At 38.4% G+C, this 21,807-nt stretch overlaps 1 protein-coding gene across 3 annotated transcripts in view; it reads right to left on the reverse strand.

Moving 5' to 3' along the window:
• LOC143019516 (zinc metalloproteinase nas-14-like) overlaps positions 1-21,807 on the reverse strand; it is a 206,900-nt gene that overhangs the window by 96,366 nt on the left and 88,727 nt on the right. The window lies entirely within an intron of this gene.

Below are 21,807 nucleotides of genomic sequence, written 5' to 3' on the forward strand. Positions count from 1 at the left end.
TGGGTTTAAATTGTTGTTGATTTGGTCAGCAAGAGAGACTGACACGTACTAATTACTGAAGAGGATGGGATGTAGTAAGGAGTTGGTCAGTTCAAGTCGCTGATGATTTAGTCAACAGAAAAGGAAAATTCTGTATTTTTAGAACAAAAATTAAACTTTATAGCGACTACAAAAAAAAATTGAATGCCAAACTGAAAATGCTCTGGCTTGTGTTTTTATTTTGTCTTAGTTTGTTGTTGTAGTTAAATAAATGGCTTTTTTTTCCAAATCCGACAGTTTAAATATGAAATTGTATATGTGGGGCTGACATGTCCAACTAAAAATTTTTGTGTGCATTTTAAAAAAGCCTTCGTTACCGGACTTCAGGAGAACTAACTTTGACAAGACTAGAAGCTATCCGAGACATTTAATCACTTACGGAACCGACCCAGAGGGCTGTGACGGGGATCAGATATACGGTCACTCCGGACGTCAATAGCGCGGCCAGGGTCGGGTCACGGAGGGCATGCGTAACTTGGTCCAGGTCACTTCTGGGCACTGAGTCAACAGCCAGGTCAGCGATATGGACGAAATGTATAGTAACCTAACGGATTTCATTCTAAATGGAGAAAATAAATTTGTTCCCTTCAAGTCAATACGGAAGAATAGTAATAATTCCAAATGGATGACGAACAGGCTAAAACTTGAGATCGGAATGAAAAGAGGACTTTACGTAGGAATAAAAAAAAAAAGGGAAACACACCTTAGATCAAAACATGATATGGCAAAGCTGGTTAAAAAGAATACGTACACAGAAAAACGTAACTATGTAATTAAGGTTGCGAGACAAGCGAGAACCAACCCAAAGGCTTTCTTTCATCTTTACAGAAGAAAAAGTAGGGAAAGGATAGGCCCAAATGAAAATGGCGAAAATGTCATGATAGAATCGGAGGAAAATGAGTGAAGCGTTTAACAAATATTTTCTCCTCGGTGTTTACTTATGAGAGATTAGATAAGGTACTTGATTGCGATCCGATTTTCAATGGGGAGGAAGAAAATAGACTATCTAATATCAGCATTAGTAAGGTAGAAGTAGTCAAACAGATCAAAAGACTTAAAGCTACAAAATCCCCGGGTCCAGACGAAAAATTTCCAAGAGTGCTAAAAGAGGATGAAAGAGTATTGGGATGGTTTGGACACATGGAGAGAATTAATGAAGAAAGGCTAGTAAAAGCGGTGTGGAAGGCAGATGTGGAAGGAGTAAACATGAGGGGCGACCTAAGATGAGATGGATGGATGGGGTAAAAGGGGATTTGGGGAAGAGGGGAATGTCTGTTGCGGAAGGACGGGAGAGGACAGAAGATAGGGGTAAATGGAAAATTGTTGTATGTGAATGATGTGATGCATAAGGTGGAATGGGTGGGAATGGGGGATGAGGGAGTATATGTGAGAAAAAATTGACGCAGCCCGAAGGGATTTCTCCCAGTCTTCTCTTTTTCTGCACGAGGGGACGAAGAAAGGGGCGGGGGGGTTCGCCGATTTAATGAAGCGGCCTCTCTGTGGATGTGCTGTGTCTTACGACACTGCTTCTGACCCAGGGCAGTGGACAAGATGCAGGGTGGGAGTGGTTTTTATGCCTTTGTTTTTTGGCTACCTCCTGTCTAAGGGGGAGAAGCCTTTGGTTTATGTATGTATGTATGTATGTATGTATGTATGTATGTATGTATGTATGTATGTATGTATGTATGTATGTATGTATGTATGTATGTATGTATGTATGTTTGTATGCATGTATGCATGTATGCATGTATGCATGTATGCATGTATGTATGTATGTATGTATGTATGTATGTATGTATGTATGTATGTATGTATGTATGTATGTATGTATGTATGCTTAAAGAGTGTAAGAATAAAAATGGGAAACACAGCTTAGATCAAAACATAATGATATGGCAAAACTGGTTTAAAAAGAATACGCGCACAGCAAAACGTAACTATGAAATTAAGGTTGCCAGGCAAACAAGATCCAACCCAAAGGGCCTCTTTTATCTCTACAGAAGAAAAAATAGGGAAAGGATAGGCCCAATTCAAAATGACGAAAATGTCATCACAGCTATCTTCTTTTCTACAGTGTGATTCCCTCTTTCAACAAGCTTTTGTGACTGGGAATGACGTGGACGGCCGTTGACGAGTGCAGTCTCTCTTCCCCATTTGCTGAACAATGCCTGGATAAGCTGGTTCACGAATTCTCTGCCATTGTCCGAATGGAAAATATTCGGTGGTCCGAAGTACGCCAACACCTTGTCTTTAAATAATCTTGCAACTTCTTCTGTCGATTTCTGCTTGAGGGGAAACAGTACGTGATACTTTGAAAGGTGATACATGAACTGGCCGATGTAATTGTAATCCCTGTTTGGTGAATGTCTCATGTCAATGAGATCGACTTGAACCCTCTCAAGGAAGTTTTTGTGGATTATCGGTCGAAGTGGTCGTCTTGTCACTTGCGATTGACTCAGTTGACATACTGGACAGTGTTTGCAGTACCCCTGGATGAAGCCACGAGTGACGTCAAAGTAATGTTGATCCACGTAGTACTTTACTTTCTTGTAGCTTCAGTGATTCAGTTCGTCCACATGAATTCCCTTGACGAAATCATATAGATTACCCTCAGGAATTTGGCACAACCGACATGTTGGTTTTTCTGCTCATTAGGGATGACCAGAACTTGGTGGAGTCTGAGGTCGGGGACATTAACGATCTGAAATTTTCTTGTCTTTACCCAATATCGGAAGTGCGGGTCTACCTTCTCATTAGGATCCAGAAGATGACATATAATGGCGTCACACTTTTCTTCACTGATCACTGGACTTTTTGTTGAAGCTGCTTGGCTCTCGGCTATCCTTTGCATAAGTTATCTAAAGGCTGTATGGTTCCCCATGTTCCTGAATTTACTGCAATGGAAAACTGGATGAAACGGTCTCTTTTAAAGGACTGGGGCGAACTATGTCAACCAAGGGGAATGGGACTATTCACCGCCGACGAATCACCGCCGATGATTCGCCGACAGGTACAGTTCGCCGACAGATACAGTTCGCCGCCAGCTATTCGCTGACTGGACGGGTACAGTTCGCCGTTGACCGGACGCAAAAAAAGGATTTACAGCATGTTTCTTATTATTCAACAAGTCACCTCTTACAAGAGTCATCTATTATTCCCAGAGAAAAATTAAATTAGTGAACAAATATAAAGGCAATGAGAAATTATTAGATTGAGATATACAACTAATAAAAAGAAACAGAAAATTTTATAACTAACGTATGAAAAAAATGATGATTTAGATAATAGATTGGTGAAGAAATGGGTGTTAATTTCAAGATGAATGGATAGCTGCAATTGTCCTGGTACGCAATTGACCGGGACACAATTGCCCGGGTAACTGTCCGGGACGGAATCGTCCGGGACGCAACTGTCCTAGAACCTACATTCAAGAGAGTGTTTTGTGAGCAACAGTCAAAGCTTCTATCCATGGAGACAATATCGCACCGAAGAGGTGGAGTTATAGAAGAGGTAAAGAAGATTTAGCAAGGGCAGTAGAAGAACGTAGGGATAGTCAAATTTAAAAGTAATTTGATTGATTGATTTATTTATTTTTATTTATCTAATATTTTATCTATCTATTTGTTTATTTATTTCATTTATTTATCTGTTTATTTGTTTATCTATTCATTTATCTATCTACTTACTTATTTATATATTCATTTATTTTAGATTAGTCTCCATTCACTGAGAAGTGAAATCTCTTCCTCACAACGCCTGAGCCGGTCTTCCAAATTCTCACAGCCGTTACAAGCCATATTCGCCCTTTTTCTTAGGATACAAACAACAAAGGAAAACCAAAACCAAAAAGCGAATAATCAAACTCAAGTTAATATCTTCCCAATGTTAATCTGCTTTCTTATGTACTCTTACCAGCTGATAGCGGCTTGCGAACGAAAGAATAAATACAAATGTTTATGAATACAATGGAGAAAGAAACACTTTGTAATACCTCAAAGGAATAGCACATAACTATCAAATGGACTAAAGTTTTCTTTTTTGTTTCATTATTTAATTTTTTATTATCTCTCATAGAAATAGAATTATTGTGCAACCCCTAATTTCTTATCTATTTTATAAAATAAGAACATAAGAATGAAGGAGACTGCAAGAAACCATGTCCATGTCCATTACCACTTGTCATCCCCATCCATAAAGTTGTCTAACAGTTTTTTAAAACTTCTGATAGTTTCAGCGCCCACTACATGGTTACTAAGTCTGTTCCATTCGTTGACCACCCTATTGACAAGCTAATTCTAGCATATTTCCTTCTAATCTGAATTTGTCCTGTTTCAATCTATTACTGCGAGTCCTACCCTGTTGCCTCAATATGATGACCTTGTTTGCGTCACCCTTGTTAAAGCCTTTGATCCACTTAAACAACTCTATTAGATCACGCCGCACTTTGCGTCTTTCCAAAGAGTGTAAGTTAAGGTGCCTAAGCCTCTCTTCGTAAGGTAAATATCTTAGCCCATGTATCATTTTGGTCATTCTCCTCTGTACTGATTCTAGTGAATTGATGTTCATTCTATTAGACGGAGACCAAAACTGTACCGCATAGTCAAGGACAGGTCTAACGCCAGATAGAGTTTGATAATTACCTCTGCACTTCTATTCATAACCGTCCTAGCAATAAAACCTAATGCTCTGTTAGCTTTATTCCTGGTGCTATTGCATTGTTTCTGGATTTAAGGTCAGGACTCACTAGAACTCCCAAGTCTGCCTCGTACTCAGTTTTCTCTAAAAACGTGCTATCTAGGCTATATCTATTTTCGGAGTTGTGTAGCCCTACGTTTAACACGCTGCACATTGAGATATTGAAGTTCATTTGCCATTTCACCGACCATGTGAACAATTTGTTAGATCGTCCTGCAGAATCTCGGCGCCGTCTCCGACCTAATTAGGCGTCCTATTTTAGTGTCGTCCGCAAACTTACTAACATCACTATTAATCCCCAAGTCATTTACATACATAATAAACAATGAGGGACCCAAAACCAAGCCCTGATGAACCCCAGTATAACCCCCGCCCCCAATTTGGATTTTACACCATTTATGGTGATCCACTGTTTTCTGTCACTGATCCATTCTAACACTTTTCCTCCAATGCCATGGGCTTTGATTTATTTAGTAGTCTCTGGTGGGGCACCTTGTCAAACGTTTTACTAAAGTCAAGGTAAATAACATCGTAACTATTATTGTTATCTTACGCCTTATATAATTTACTGTAAAAGGATAGAAGGTTAGTCACACATGACTTACCCTTGGAGAAATCATGCTGTGTCACAAATGAAAGTATGTCTTTCGATGTGTTCTCTACGTCTATCAACTATTATTGATTCAAGCATTTTACCTATAACTGATGTCAAACTGACTGGCCTGTAGTTCCATATAGACGATTTATCTCCCTTTTTAAAAACAGTGAATAGGCACAAAACTAGTGTCTACCGACTTGTTAAATATTTCTGTTAACTGGTCGCAGATTTCAAATTTACACTCTTTAAGCAATCTTGGAATATTTTCGTCTGGACCAGGGGATTTTGTATTTTTAAGTCTTTCAATCTGCTTGACTACTTCTACCTTACTAATACTGATATTAGATAGTCTATTTTCTTCATCCCCACTGAAAGTTAGATCGTAATCAAGTACCTGCAACCGGGATTTATTGATAATGGGTGATTTCAATTTTACTGACATTGATTGGATGACCCTTGAACATGGCCATATAGGTTGTCGTTTGATTGATTTTCTTGGTGACAATTACTTAATTCAGCATGTAAAAGAGCCCACAATATATGGACACTTACTCGATCTTTTGATCACTAGCCGCGAAAGCATGGTAACTGATGTAGAAGTCGGTGAATCTGTTGCAAATAGCGATCACAACTTAGTTAGATTCAAACCCCTAAACAATTTTAGAATAGATACTTGTGTTTCTAAAATACCCGATTTCAGTAAAGCTCAGTTCATAGGACTACGTCAAGAGCTTCAGCTTACAGATTGGGAGGCAAAATTAAACGAAAGACCTGTAGATCAGATGTGGGAAATATTTCAAAATACACTCACTAAGATGATTCCAACTTACATTCCTTTTAAGGACAGACGTCCCCCAAATCAGGCTCGCCCAAAGTGGCTCGACAAAGAAACTGAAAAACATTGCTAAAAAGAGCCAGGCTTATAAGAAATGTAAGTGATCGGGTGCATCTAATGACTATGAAAGTTGTGTATCAAAATTTTTGAAAGTTATGTATCAATACAGAGAGATTTAAAAAAGACAATAAGAAAAAGAAAACGACAATACGAAATGAACATCGCTGATAAATCCAAAGAGAATCCCAAAGAATTCTATAGTTACATTAGAGATAAAAAGGTTGTTAGGAATCACATTGGTCCACTATTATCTGCTGACGGTCAACTTGAATATTCAAATGAAGGAATGTGTAATATCTTAAACAATTATTTTAGCTCGGTATTCGTAAACGAAACACCTCAAAGTGAATTCCAAACTGAAACCTGTGAAAAGTCTAGGGTAAACTTACTCACTACGGTAAATATAACAAAAGAAAAAATTAAAAGGTGTATAGACAAACTCAAAGTTAATAAAACACCAGGGCCTGACGGTTGGCATCCAAGAAATGAAAAATGAGATTGTTGTTCATTAGAAATTATTTTCAAGAAATCCATCATATCAGGAGATGTCCCAAGAGAATGGAAGCTAGCTAACGTTACTCCCATATTCAAAAGAGGTGACAAAAAGAAACCAAATAACTATAGGCCTATAAGTTTGACTTCAATCGTAGGAAAAATAATGGAAACTATCATCAGAGATGCTATCAAACATCATTTAGAAAGCAACCGTTTGATAAATGATAGCCAGCATGGTTTCAGACGGAAACGTTCTTGCGTGACTAACTTACTCGAATTCTACAACACAGTTATCTCGAATTATGACAAAAGAAACAATATAGATTTAATATATCTAGACTTTGCAAAAGCTTTTGATATCGTCCCACACGAAAAACTACTTACTAAATTAGCTTTACACGGAATAAGTGGTAGCCTATTAGGTTGGACTAGTAATTGGTTGAAAGGTGGAAAACAGAGAGTTGTTTTAAATGGAAAAATGTTACAAGTGGAGTTCCTCAGGGTTCCGTTCTTGGACCACTTCTATTCATAGTATATATAAACCATATAAACCATATATTAGACCATGGACTAAAATCTACTGTTTCCAAATTTGCTGATGATACAAAAATGTGCGCAGTGGCAAATGATCACTCAAACCAATTAGATATTCAAGAAGATTTAGATATATTACAGCAATTGTCTGAAAAGTGGCTAATGAAATTTAACACAAGTAAATGCAAGGTGATGCACATAGGTAAAAATAACAGTAAGTACGATTACAAGTTATTTGGAAATTCGTTAACAAAAGTGGATAGTGAAAAAGATCTCGGCGTAATTATCAGTAACGACCTCAAATCATCCAACCAGTGTATTTCAGCCTCTGAGAAAGCAAATAAGATTCTGGGACTGATTGCGCGATCTTTTGATTTCAAAAGTCTATCACTCACAAGCTATATAAATCGTTAGTTCGTCCACATTTGGAATATGCTGTTTCCGTATGGTCACCGAATCTCATTAAAGACATTGACAGACTGGAAAAAGTATAACGGCGAGCCACAAAACTGATTCTAAATATCAAAAATAAATTATACGAAAATCGACTAAAACACATGAATCTGTTTTCCCTATAAAAGCGTAGACTCAGAGGTGACTTGATACAGGTCTTTAAAATTCTAAAGGGAATTGACAACATCAAAAGTGACAAAATTTTCACATTGAATGAGACTCAGACAAGAAACAATGGTCTCAAACTGTCCAGAAATAGATTCAATATGGAAGTGGGTAGAAAAAACTTTGCCAACCGTGTAGTTAATGAATGGAATAAACTTCCTGCACAGGTAGTGCAATGTAGTTCAGTTCGAAGCTTTAAGAATCACTTAGATAAATACCTAAGTAAGATGTTGTAATGATTATAATTTATCTTATACTATTTGTTTTTGTTTTGTTATCTTTTGTCTGTCTGATTTTCATTTATTATTAGTCATATGTCAATTTATTATTATTTACTATTTACCTGTTGGTTTATTATTTAACTATACCTATGCATTTATTTATGTATTTTATTTGTTATTTACATTATTATAGTTTTTATTTATTATTTTATTATTAACATGATTTTTTTTCGCATCCAACCTAGATGTGGATCAAAAGGTCTCCTATCGGTATGATCCGCCTTTGTAATCCTTATCTAACCTCTCATGAGTAAACACCAAGAGAAAATGTATGTTAAACGCTTCACTCATTTTTTCTCCGATTCTATCATGACATTTTCGTCATTATTATTTGGGCCTAGCCTTTCCCTATTTTTTGTTCTATAGAGATGAAAGAAGCCTTTTAGGTTGGGTCTCGCTTGTCTGGTAACCTTAGTTTCATAGTTACGTTTTGCTGTGCGCGTGATTCCACGACAATTGCCCACAAGACACTTGCCCACAAGACAGTTGCCCACACCCCTAACCAGAAAAGAGACATTTGCCCACAACAGTTCTTTTTTTCAACATTTTAGTATTCCATCAGTATACTTATATAGTATACTTATACATGCACAAAGCATGTGAGCAATAAAAACAAAGGCTTAGTGAGCTATTTTTCTGTCAGTATATAAGGATGTCAGGTTATGAATCACTCATACACTCACTCAACACTCAGCATGGAGATCATCAAGACCACCAGAGGAGGAGACAAGCTCTGTCTCGATGGCTTCATGTATGTCAAGAAGAGGACCTACAGCAACTGGATCCGGTGGAATTGTGCACGTTCTCGCACAACAGGGTGTATGGGTGCACTCACCACTAGTGACTCCTTTGAGGATCCTCGGTACTTTGTCAGTCACAACCATCCAGCAGACCGGACCGGAGTCGAGGTGACCAAGCTGCGCATCACCATGAAGGCCCAAGCGAAGCAGTCCACTACGCGCTTGTCATCACCAACCTCCTGCAGTACGCCAGGGGCGTCCCATCAAGAAGCGCCAACGTAGAGACCACCACCAGCACCAGAAAAACCTTCAGTCACTCTGCCAAGACTTTGTGGCAGACCGCCGGACCCTCACAGACTTCCTTCAAGCAGTTGGTCACTGCATTCGTCTGGGATAAATTCTTGTAAATATTGTAAATATTGTCTGTTGTATATAATTGTACATATTTTGTATTATTGTATGTTATAATATCAATACAAAATTGAAAGTGAACTGGCCCTTGTTAAAATTACTTTATAAAAAATAGTTGTGGGCAAATGTCTCTTTTCTGGTTAAGGGTGTGGGCATTTGTCCTGTGGGCAACTGTCTTGTGGGCAAATGTCTGCGCACCGTGCGTGTATTCTTTTTAACCAGCTTTGCCATATCGTTATGTTTTGGTTTAAGGTGTGTTTTCCCGTTTTTTATTCCTACGTAAAGTCCTCTTTTCATTCCTATCTCAAGTTTTAGCCTGTCCGTCATCCATTTGGGAGTATTACTATTTCTCCGTATTGACTTGAGGGGAACAAATATATTTTCTGCATTTAGAATGAAATCCGTCAGGTTACTATACATTTCGTCCATATCGCTGACCTAGCTGGTGACCCAGTGTCCACAAGTGACACCGAGAGAAAATATTTGTTAAACGCTTCACTCATTTTTCCTCCGATTCTATCATAACATTTTCGTCATTTTGAATTGGGCCTATCCTTTCCCTATTTTTTCTTCTGCAGAGATAAAAGAGGCCCTTGTCTGGCAACCTTAATTACATAGTTACGTTTTGCTGTGCGCGTATTAATTTAACCAGCTTTGCCATATCGTTGTTTTGATTTAAAGTGTGTTCCCCCGTTTTTTTTTTGTTTTTTTTTTTTATTCCTACGTAAAGTCCTCTTTTCATTCCGATCTCAAGTTTTAGCTTATCCGTCATCCATTTGGGGGTATTACTATTCCTCCGTATTGATTTGTGGGGAACAAATTTATTTTCTGCATTTAGAATGAAATCCGTTAGGTTACTATACATTTCGTCCATATCGCTGACCTAGCTGTTGATCATGTGCCCACAAGTGACCTGGACCAAGTTACGCATGCCCTCCATGACCCGACCCTGACCGTGCTATTGACGTCCGGAGTGACCGTATATCTGATCCCGTCACAGCCCTCTGGGTCGGTCCCGTAAGTGATTAAATGTCCTGTATAGTTTTAGTCTTGCCAAAACTGGCTCTCTTGAAGTCCGGTACTTGAACATTATTCGTACTTTGTAATGCTTCCCAGTTAATATATCTTATTTCTTGATGATCGCCAGAGCCTAGACTATCTCCTACTTTTACATTACTCGTTAGGTGCTCATTATTAGTTAAGAGTAAGTCCAGAGTATTCTCTCCCCTCGTAGGATCGGTAATCATTTGTTTTAGGAAGTTATCCTGCACCACATCTAAGAAAAAAAAATACTTCCTGATCTCCTACTAAAATTTCCCAGTCAATGTTTCTATAATTGAAATCTTCCATGCTCACAACATTTTTGCACTGGGACGCCCTGCGAATTTCATGAATCAGGGGGTCAGCCTGCTCAATGCGGAGGTTAGGAGGTCTATGGGTACGGACAAATGCTCACAGCCTTCATTAAAAATGGATAAGCGCTCACACCCTAAAAATATCATGCACCCTGATGGCATTCTTATCTAAATCTATATTATTTTTGTGGGGTTATGATTTGATTTTCTGTTAAGATTTTTGTGCAATTCTGATCTTAATTTTGTTTCCTTTTAATTACTGGACCGTTTTCTTTGAAATCCAAGGATCTTATGTGAGATAGTGTGCATTAATTAACATTGGTAACAAAAAACTGTTGATTAAAGATAATGATAACAGTTTATTTTGGGGGTAATACTATTCCCTTCGAGGGATTCGTAATAAATTTCATTTTTTTAAAGAATTTTTCTTTCTTTCAAGTTTGAGGGACCCCTGATTGCGTTTTAGTGTCTAAGTTATTAAAAAAATTATGGTGCCCCTAACTCGGACCATGGCAAAAAACGGACACCCCCGGGCCGGCCCGGTGTAAGGGTTTATCAGCGTTTCTCGGGTGTAAAGATTGACCCCCTCTACTACGTGGGGTAATATTACATTGCAATATGGGTGAAGATTCAAAGACAATGAAGAGACGAAATCGACACTTCTGGGGGTGGGTTACTCGAGAAAAAAAGTTAACTAAAGGGGAGTTAAATGCCAACAAAAAACTAACACAGCAGATGAAAAGTGAACATATGTCTACTTTCCCAGACCTGTACCAACAAACTAAAGTCTCAAATGTAAAGGAGTCGATAAAAGTGTTTCAGCGAAAGCTATTGACGTTTAATAAGAAGTTAAACGAGGACAAAAACTACAACTACAGTGATGATGTTTTAGATTCCCTGGAGGTTTACGTTGGTGAAATACCAAAAGAGAGAACAGAGGGTTTTGAAAAGCATTATTTTGCCGGTTACAAAAGTTTCACTAAGAATGGGGGCAAATCTGACCATACAGAGTACCAGAAGCATTATTTGCAGAGGACTTTTCAGTCTCAAAGGAGGTTAGACAAAGCTAAAAAGTACGCCATAAAAAGAGCGTGCAAAGAAATGCCAAAATCTGTAACTGAAGTTGAGAAAAAAGACGATGTCTCTTCTACAGATACCGTAGTTGCCACAGTTGACACAGTGACTTCAAGTTTAAGCGATATCACAGCAACAGAGCCACTTCCGTTAGACCCTGATAGCACATTGGTGGAGATAAAGACAACCCTGAGGGAAACTAAACGAGAGATAGAAGCAACGGCAAAAAGTAATCCTTTGAGACGTAAAAGACGAACAAAAGCGGAGATTGCAGCAGACAAAGTTAAGAGAGAAGAAGATAAAAAGCGTAAGAAAGCTATAAAGCAACAGATAAAGTTCATGAAGAGGGATAACTTTTTAGCCTCTGACGCAGATGTTTCAACTAAAGCATTTGAAAGGATAAACAAAATGCGGGTCGAACGTAAAGACCTTGGTAAAAAGCCTGAGTTTTTAGAAATGAAAGAGCGTTTAGCGCTATCATATCGCGGCCATATTACGGAGACTTCTGAGGCGAAAGTTACACCTCACTCGGTCGGGGAGTTAGGTGCGTTCAGGTGTAAGATGTGTCAAGCACTACTGTTCAAGCGAGAACGCAAGACCATGTGCTGCAATGGAGGAAAAACTCCCATAAATACACTGGCATTGACAAAATTGGGTGACAATATTAAGGGGCTTTACGATGGTAGTTCTCCGCTCTCAAATTACTTCCTCAAAAACATTGTAGCGTTTAACAACGTCTTCTTTTTTACTTCGTTTGCAACTTCGGGGGCGTTAAATGATAAACGAGAATCGGCACTGTGTTACAAAATTCAAGGTAAAGTTTACCATAGGTTAGGCCTGATGAAGCCAGGTTTGTTAACAGGACAACAAAATGATGCAGCCGTTGTCAATAAACCATTTTGGAAGTCTGCGGAAAATTTCTTGGATTTGTACTTCTACCATGACAAAGAACAGCAGATAAGGTTACGTTGTGATAGGTTTGAACGTTATACCGGCAAGAAAGATAATGAGAAAGAGGCATGTAACGAAACTGTTAAAAGAAGAAGGCGGGAAAACGCTGAGTGCCTTAGGAATGAAAACATTATCGAGCAATTCTATGATTATTTGACAAATAACAATGTTTCCCTCAAGGGTATGTTAGAAGAGATAAAAACAGCAAAGAAGTTGATTGAGACGTATGTTGAAAACAGGAAGAAAATACCAGACGTGACAATAAGTTTGGAGACAGCTGAAAAGGTTAGAACAAAGGAACACAAAGGTGTCTATAGTTTACCAACAGCCTCCTGTCAGGTTGGGGCTATAGTTAATTTTGGGCCAGATAAAGACACTCTAAAAGTTACAATCGCGTCTCCTCTCCCAGATTCAAAGTTTGCTCTTAGAATGTTGAGCTCGACAAACTTCTTTTACGATATCTTCCAGTATCCTTTATTGTTGCCTAATGGAGACAGAGGTTACAGTTTTAAAATGGAAAAGAAGGGAAGCAGTAAATGTCTTTCGGCGTTGATGTACTATTCGGCACTTTACATGGAAAGAGAAGGAATTTTCAACTACATCTTAAGAGGGCGACGTCTCTTTCAACAATTTGTCGTCGATAATTATGTGAAAATTGAGACAAGCAGGTTGAGGTTTTTGGAATACAACCATAGTAACATACATAAAGAGAGAATCGACCTTTTAAGGGTCAATGACAAAAACAGGACAGGGCAAAGGATTATACTTCCTCCAACTTTTGTAGGAGGTCCAAGGTATATGAAGCAACGCCAGCAGGATGCTTTAGCATATGTGTCTTCTTATGGTTCACCTGATTACTTCATTACCTTTACGATGAACCTTAAATGGTCGGATCTTACTGAAGCGTTAGAAAAATTTAGCGGGCCAGGAACACAGCCGTGCGATCGCCCAGATATCGTAAGTCGGGTTTTCAAGTTGAAATTAGACAGTTTAATAGATGATTTGACGCAGAAAAATGCTTTTGGCCCTGTTAAGGCGCACCTTTATAGTGTTGAATGGCAAAAACGTGGTTTACCTCATGCCCATATATTACTTTGGATGTCAATTCGAGTAACGGCAGACATAATATCACAGATAATAAGAGCAGAGATACCGGATAAAGAACAGGAACCCAGGTTATACGAGACAGTAACACGTTGTATGATACATGGTCCTTGCAAGGGCTACGACGAGTCACAGGTGTGTTGTCTAGGAAAAAGTTCTAAACCTGATAAGTGTGCTAAAGGATATCCTAAAACTTGCAGGAACGACTTATTGTTTGGCAACAACGGTTACCCGGAGTACGTTAGGCGTTCGATTGGTGAAGGTGGTAACTCTTTTCAGTTGAAATTGAAAGACGGGCAAAAAACTATTGATAATTCGTGGGTTGTTCCTTATAACCCCTTTCTTTGCTTAAAGTATGATGCGCACATCAATGTTGAATGCTTCAATTCAATTAAAGCTATTGCTTACGTGACTAAATACGTAAACAAAGGTTCTGATCGGATACTATTTACAAAAACTTCAGGCGAAGATGAGGTGGTGAACGAAGTTAAGAACTTCCAAGAAGCACGTTACATCAACGCTAATGAAGCGACGTGGAAGATATTCAAATTTGAAATCCATAGGTCTTCTCCCCCCGTGTTTGCATTGGATATACATTTAGAGGGTGAAAACTCAGTGTTTTATAGTGAAGGAGCGTCAGAGCAGGAAATTACTTCTAAGATACAAAAAGATACGCAGTTAACTGCCTTTTTCAAATTATGCAACACAGACGAGTTTGCAGCGACATTGTATTACAACCAGTTGCCCTTCCATTACGTTTATGACGCACAGAAGGCTATTTGGGAGGAACGCTTAGGGCGTACGTATAGTTTAGGACGCATTCGTGCTGTAACCACCAAGACGGTAGAACTGTTTTACTTGAGGCTCTTGCTTACTCATAAGAAGGGCCCAAAATCATTCGAAGACCTTCGCACTATTGACGGAGTCATGTATGAGACAAACAGAGAAGCCGTTAAAGCGTTAGGGTTGCTGAGTGATGAAGAAACTTGGAAAGAGACGATTTTTGACATCATTAATCATACCAATGATAGAAATCAACTACGAGAGACCTACGCAAGCATGTTAGTCTTTTCAGATCTCGAAGACCAGTCGGGTATATGGGAAGAAGTCAAAGATTACTTTTCCAGCGATTACTTACACAAGGCTAAGTTAACAGAGTACAACGATGAAATCTACTTGGACGCTTTAGATAACATTCAACATGTGTGGAATTGCGGTGGAGGGTCGATTACCGAATATGGATTACCATCTTCTAGAGGAGGCAAAAGGTCATCTAATGTTATCAGAAGGGAAAAAGCTTACAACAAGCAACAGCTTAAGGAGAACGTCGACGAAAAGATAAAGCTTCTAAACGACAAGCAACGGAATGTCTATGAAACTGTGATGAAACGAGTGAAAAAAGGATACGAGTATAGCAACAATAGCATATTCGTTAAAGCTGCTGGAGGCACTGGGAAATCTTTTGTCTTGAATCTGTTGCTAGACACTGTTCGTTCTCAAGGAAAGATCGCTTTGGCTGTTGCTTCCTCTGGAATTGCAGCCACGGTTCTTTCAGGAGGAAGAACGACTCATAACATGTTCAGGAACACGATGAAGTTAGAGCGTGTAGTGTTAAGAAAAACACAGAAATGGCAAGATTATTAGAAGAAACTTGCCTGATAGTCTGGGACGAAGTTGTAATGGCCAATATAAACATGTTGACGTCACTTGATATTACCTTGCGAGACATTATGGAGAACGATAAGTTTATGGGAGGAAAAGTGTTTGTCTGTGCTGGCGATTTTCGACAAATTCTACCAGTTATAAGAGGCGGAGGAAAAGCGGAGGAACTCGCATATTGCATAAAGTCCAGTTACATGTGGGATGGCCTAACAAAGCTTGAACTGACAGAAAATGTGCGTTTAAAGAAGGGTGATGTTAGAAACATCAAGTTTGCGAAGCAACTTTTAGCTATTGGCACCCATAAAGACGGCGACATCGTTTTCGAGAAGAATTTTGGTGTACGGGCTTATTCACGGGACGAGTTGGTGTCAAAAGTTTACGATGGCTTGGAGGAAAACCACTTGAACATGTCTTATTTTGAAAAGAGATCAATAGTCTCGCCCACAAATGACGATGTCGACAGTGTCAACCAGATGATACACGAAAGCAATAAAGAAAAGGAAAAGGTCTACTATAGCGTAGATACACCGGTGGAAGAAGAAACAGATGTCCAAACATCGGTTTTCAATGCAATGACAAGCCCGTCGTTGCCCTTACACGCTCTAAAGGTGAAAGTTGGAAGCATTTTGATGATTATCCGAAATATTTGTCCTCCTAGGCTTTGTAATGGTACTCGAATAATGGTAACGAATTTGAAGAAAAATGTAATAGTCGGGAAGATACTTGGAGGCAGTTACCGGGGGGAACAAGTCCTAATACCCCGTATAGTGTTAGAGGCTCAAGACACACCAGTTCATTTTAAACGTAAACAGTTTCCAGTTAAATTAAGTTATGCCATGACTATTAACAAGAGTCAAGGGCAAACATTTGAGCGATGCGGGTTACTGCTTGATTCCGTCCAATGTTTTGCTCACGGACAACTTTATGTCGCGTGTTCACGAGTTACCAGTTGGGATTCGTTGATATATTATACGGGATGGCGCAAAGGAGATGAAGGTATTGTACAGAGGCCAGCTCGTAACAGAGTATATAAGGAGCTGTTTATAGAGGACGAGCCCGCTATTGTCGAGGAGGAGCCATCGAGAGACGCTGTCGCAAATAAAACTCTTTTTGAAGAGGAAGAAGTCGAGTTCGAAACAAAAGACACCCCAAAGGATATCCATAGGATTACGGAGGAGGAATCCATCAAAATGATTATGCCAGACTGGGTTATGCGTGATGATGTTGAAGAGGAGGACGAGGCTACAACATCAAGTAAAAGGGAAGGTAAAGAAGAAGAAACTACACCCACAAAAAGTGTCGAGGAGATGTTTGCCTATTTGAAGAAGAGTATTGAAGACAATAACAAAGCGTTGTCAGAAATCAAAGAGACCATAAAGCGACAAAGTGACGACGAAGACAGCAGGTCTCCAAAGAGGAAACGGTCTTCAGAAGACGAAGAGGTAGTTCAAGACAACAAGGTTGCCGAGGATAAGGAGGTTGCCGAGGACAATGGTTCTTCTTCGCCTCCGCCACAAAAGAAACAAAAACAATGTAAATATGTTGAATAAAATGTCAGAGTTTTTTAAAGCCTTTTATTTAACCCGTGGGCGAAGCCCAGGACGCGTCAGCCGAAGGCCAAGCCCCCAGGCGTAGCCTGGCCGGCGAAGCCGGTGGGCTTTATACATAAAAAATATTTTTCTCTAAACCTTCCAACCTCCAAATATTTTTCTCTAAACCTTCCAACCTCCTACTCCGGAAATGAGTCATCACCGGAAATACTAACTGCGGGGGACACATCTGATTCAGACTCAGAGAATCTTTACGAAATATTACCAAGAGAATCTTTACGAAATAACGCTAAGAGAATCTTTACGAAATATTGCCAAGAAAATATATATACATAAAAACGGAATTACGGAATTCTGACAAAAGAATCTTTACGAAATATCAATGAGAAAATATTTACGAAATATTGCCAAGAGAATCTTTACCAAATGTTAACAAGAGAATCTTTACGAAATATTACCAAGAGAATCTTTACGAAATATTGCTAAGAGAATCTTTACGAAATATTGCCAAGAGAATCTCCACTCCACTAACATAAAAAAATGTTTCTCTAATACGTTAATAATATTACCATGGAAAAAGAAAGTGGTGCTAACAAGAAAAAGAGAATCTTTACGGAATTCTGACAAAAGAATCTTTACGAAATATTAATGAGAAAATATTTACGAAACATTGCCAAGAGAATCTTTACCAAATGTTAACAAGAAAATCTTTACGAAATATTACCAAGAGAATCTTTACGAAATATTGCTAAGAGAATCTTTACGAAATATTGCCAAGCGAAGCGAAGCGAGCTACGCCGTAGGCCAAGCACACCTGGCGAAGCCAGGTCCGGGTGCTTGTTTTATATAAAAAAAAAATCAAACAGGTTATTTTTTATTGTTTGAACTTTGAGGTGCGATTATTATGGGTGGATAAATGTTTTGAATAATTTTGGAATCATTTGTATATTTGAATTGTAGGTTTTTATAGCAAAGTTTGTTTAAAAAATTCTTAAGTATTACAGTTTACATTTTAGAGTTTTAAAGCATTACATATTATTTGAACTTTATAGGTGAGATATTTTTTATGATTTATAGCAATTAACAAACTTACACTTTTTAAATGTAATTAACTTTTTTCATACCTTTTTTCTACATATTATTCACACTTCTTCATCCAGTATCATATAAAAGAAAGGTCAGTAGCTACCATTTCAGTTTATTCCAGGACTGAGAAGTATATGCCTACATGTAAAGATAAATAGGGGAGGAGTCAAATTGTGTTACAATGGTTACATGTATGTTAAAAGATAAAATAAAGTATTATGAAAGATGGCAATATGTTAAACAGAGGAGTGAAGGTTGTAAAGGAGGCCTGACCAGCGATCTCACAGTAAGTATGAGTGCCACGATATTTTACTTTTTCAAAAAGTTATCTCCTGGTAGTTTTTGGTAACTATACAGATTTTCTTTTACATTTTAATTAGTAATATGATACATATAAATTTGCCTAGCCCTAATCTAGATCCTTAGCCACCAAAGCAAACTATACAGGGATGCACAAAATATTGAAACTTTGTCTTCAACTATTATTGAATGGGGTAGTAGGTAATACGCCTCAATGTAAAAAATATATGGAATAGATAAATATACATGTAATGAATAAATTACAAATATTTTTCATAGCTTCTGTGGGTTTTCCTTAAACAAGAATGAGGTGTGAGATGGCTTCTGTGATATTGTGAGATTTTCTGAGACGGCTTCTGTCTTAACCCTTTAAACAATAATAGATGTGAGCATTTGTCCACTTCTGAATTAAGACTGTGAGCATTTGTCCACTTTTGAATTAAGGCTCTGAGCATTTGTCCGGCGAGCATTTGTCCTGTGAGCATTTGCCCTACATCTATAGTCCCCGGCGGACAAACGGCCCAAATGGCGAAACGTCGGCGGCGAGTTGTCACCAAACCCAACCAATGAATTTGTTAATTGAATTAATCAGTGAATATTTCTCTTCAATATTTTAGTAGTTGATGGCATCTTTTGATAAAGTTAACCCATCTCACTAGGCAGTAGCGATTGCAGTGGCCCTCTTGTGCACGGAGGACGTTCTAGTATAGATAATTTTACTTTGAATATTCAACATTTTTAAGAATTGTGATTTTAGCGAGTATTCCTTGTTCTTTCTTTTTTATTTTCTTTAAACTAGCTATGTGGTAACCAAGAATTTTCTAAAATACACACAAAAGTTTCTACTTGAACATGACATCCCTACATATACAATTTTATTTTAAACTGTCGGATTTGGAAAAAGGCCATTTATTCAACTACAACAGCAAACTAAGAAAAAAAAGCACAAGCCAGAGCATTTTCAAATTGGCATTCGAAAATTCATCTGCTTTATTTTGTAGTCGCTATAAAGTTTAATCTTTGTTCTAAAATACAGAATTTTCCTTTTCTGTTGACTAAATCATCAGCGACTTGAACTGACCAACTCCACTATATCACACCCTCTTCAGTAATTAGTACGTGTCAGTCTCTCTTGCTGACCAAATCAACAGCAATTTGAACCCACCAACTCCTCGCTATATCTCATTCTCTTTAGTAATTAGTGTCACTGCCCTGCTAAGTCATCAGCGATTTCAACTGACCAGCTCCTCACTATATCATATCCTCTTCAGTAATTCGTGTCATGCTGACTAAATATCAGCGATACAGGAAACGAACAAAGAACAACGGCGGACTATACTAGCATTATGTTCATTTGACGTTTAGTTTAAAATAACCCAGAGAGATAGCGACAAACAGACGACGGGCAGCAAGAGTGTGGAAAAAAAGGATTGTGGACAATGTAAGAGATGTGTTTCATTTCCAGCTTCGTTGTGCAATAAAAGCTGATGCGTGACGATCAAACATGTCAATTACAAAGAATAATTTTTGTATACATTATGTATGAAGAGCTCATGCTAAATCACAATAATATCTAAATTTGTAAAAATGTGAAATGACCACGTCTTCATGGTATTATTGGCTTGGAACTGGCATAGGGACAAGGATAGGGACATCCATCGAATGCGGTACGATCGCTAACTAAATCACAAACTAATATCATGATATAAAAACACAATAGAATAATAGTTTAAAATTGCACGATGACAATTTCTCTATGAAATTGATTGGTTTGGAACTAGTAAAGATTGACCTCACATTACCGGTAACGTGTATCACAGTAACGGTATCCGTTGATTTGGAGTGCTTTTTTGTGTGTGTATTGGGGGGAGATCACCTCTTAAGTTCTATAAAATCATAGTATACGTACATACATATTAATACCAGAATACCCGTAATAATGTAATTAGTATGTACTAATACTAATAATACTGTACTATTGTGATTTTTGTTTACTTTAGCTTTGAGTGGCATAGTGATTGCACAGCACTAAACAACAGCACCAAAAACACCGGAAACACAGCGAAAACACCGCAAACACAGCTAATAAATGTCCAAGCGTCCACACCGATCACAATCTTGTTAACTAGTAAACAAAACAAAGTGCGCGCCATCACGCCATCAGCCACTCAGCGGACAAACGCCGAACTAACGGACGCATTCACCCTACCCGCGAAATTTAGACTGTCGGACTGGACCAGCGGATTTCTGACCAGACCAGCGGATTTTGTCCGTTGCATCCGATATCCGGTAATGCGGTGTCCGTTAATGAGAGGTCAATCTGTATAGGGATCGGGATAGGGACATCCATCAAATGCGCAACGCCATCGATCGATGGTTGCGCGATCGACCGATTGCTGCGCAAACAATGGATCCATCGATGGCGCAGCGTAATCGATCGATAGCGGGGAACACACACACACACACACACACACACACACACACACACACACACACACACACATATATATATATATTTATATATATGTGTGTGTGTGTGTGTGTGTGTGTGTGTGTGTGTGTGTGTGTGTGTGTGTGTGTGTGTATATATATATATATGTATGTATGTATGTATGTATGTATGTATGTATGTATGTATGTATGTATGTATGTATGTATGTATGTATGTATGTATGTGTGTGTATGTATGTATGTATGTATGTATGTATGTATGTATGTATGTATGTATGTATGTATGTATGTATGTATGTATGTATGTATGTATGTATGTATGTATTTATGAGTGGAAAGGGTGGTGAGGTAAACACCAAAAATACCGTAGGAGTTTTATTACTAACATTTCGCCCCTAAGAGTACTTCTTCAGAGTACACACTAAGAAAAATATTCACAGCTTATATACTTGATTTTTTCTTTACCTTGTTCCTCCCCGATCTCCGTTCTTCCTTCGCTCCGCTTCACCTCGAACAAAGTCGCAAGTCAACTTTGATTATTTAATAAATCCATCTCTATGGTTATTACAAGGCTTTGATGCGATGTGCGCTGCTTTAATTATTTTCGTTTTCGTTTTCTTAGTCCTTTGTGGAGCACCTCTGTATAGTCCCAGTAAGGAAGATGGCCAAAATTGCCTATATGAATCACTAGTGAATTTGAAGTCTGGTGGTCTTTTACGTCATTTTTGTGTTCATATAGCTTTTTATATTATTATTTTTTATTTATCTATTTATTCATTTATTTTATTCCTCTGCCAGTTTCCCCAAAATAAATCACGGGACAGCTTTTAAAAGGAATTTTATAAACAAGGCTGTCGTCAGCACCTACATGGTACTCATTTTTGTTTTTGTTTTGTTTCTACAAAGGATTACAAAGGCGGAGCATGCCGACAGGAGACCTGTTGGCCCATATCTAGGTCGGATGCGAA

Source organism: Oratosquilla oratoria, chromosome 37 (assembly GCF_046742065.1).
Source record: "Oratosquilla oratoria isolate Oo_2021 chromosome 37, ASM4674206v1, whole genome shotgun sequence".
NCBI lineage: Eukaryota > Metazoa > Arthropoda > Malacostraca > Stomatopoda > Squillidae > Oratosquilla > Oratosquilla oratoria.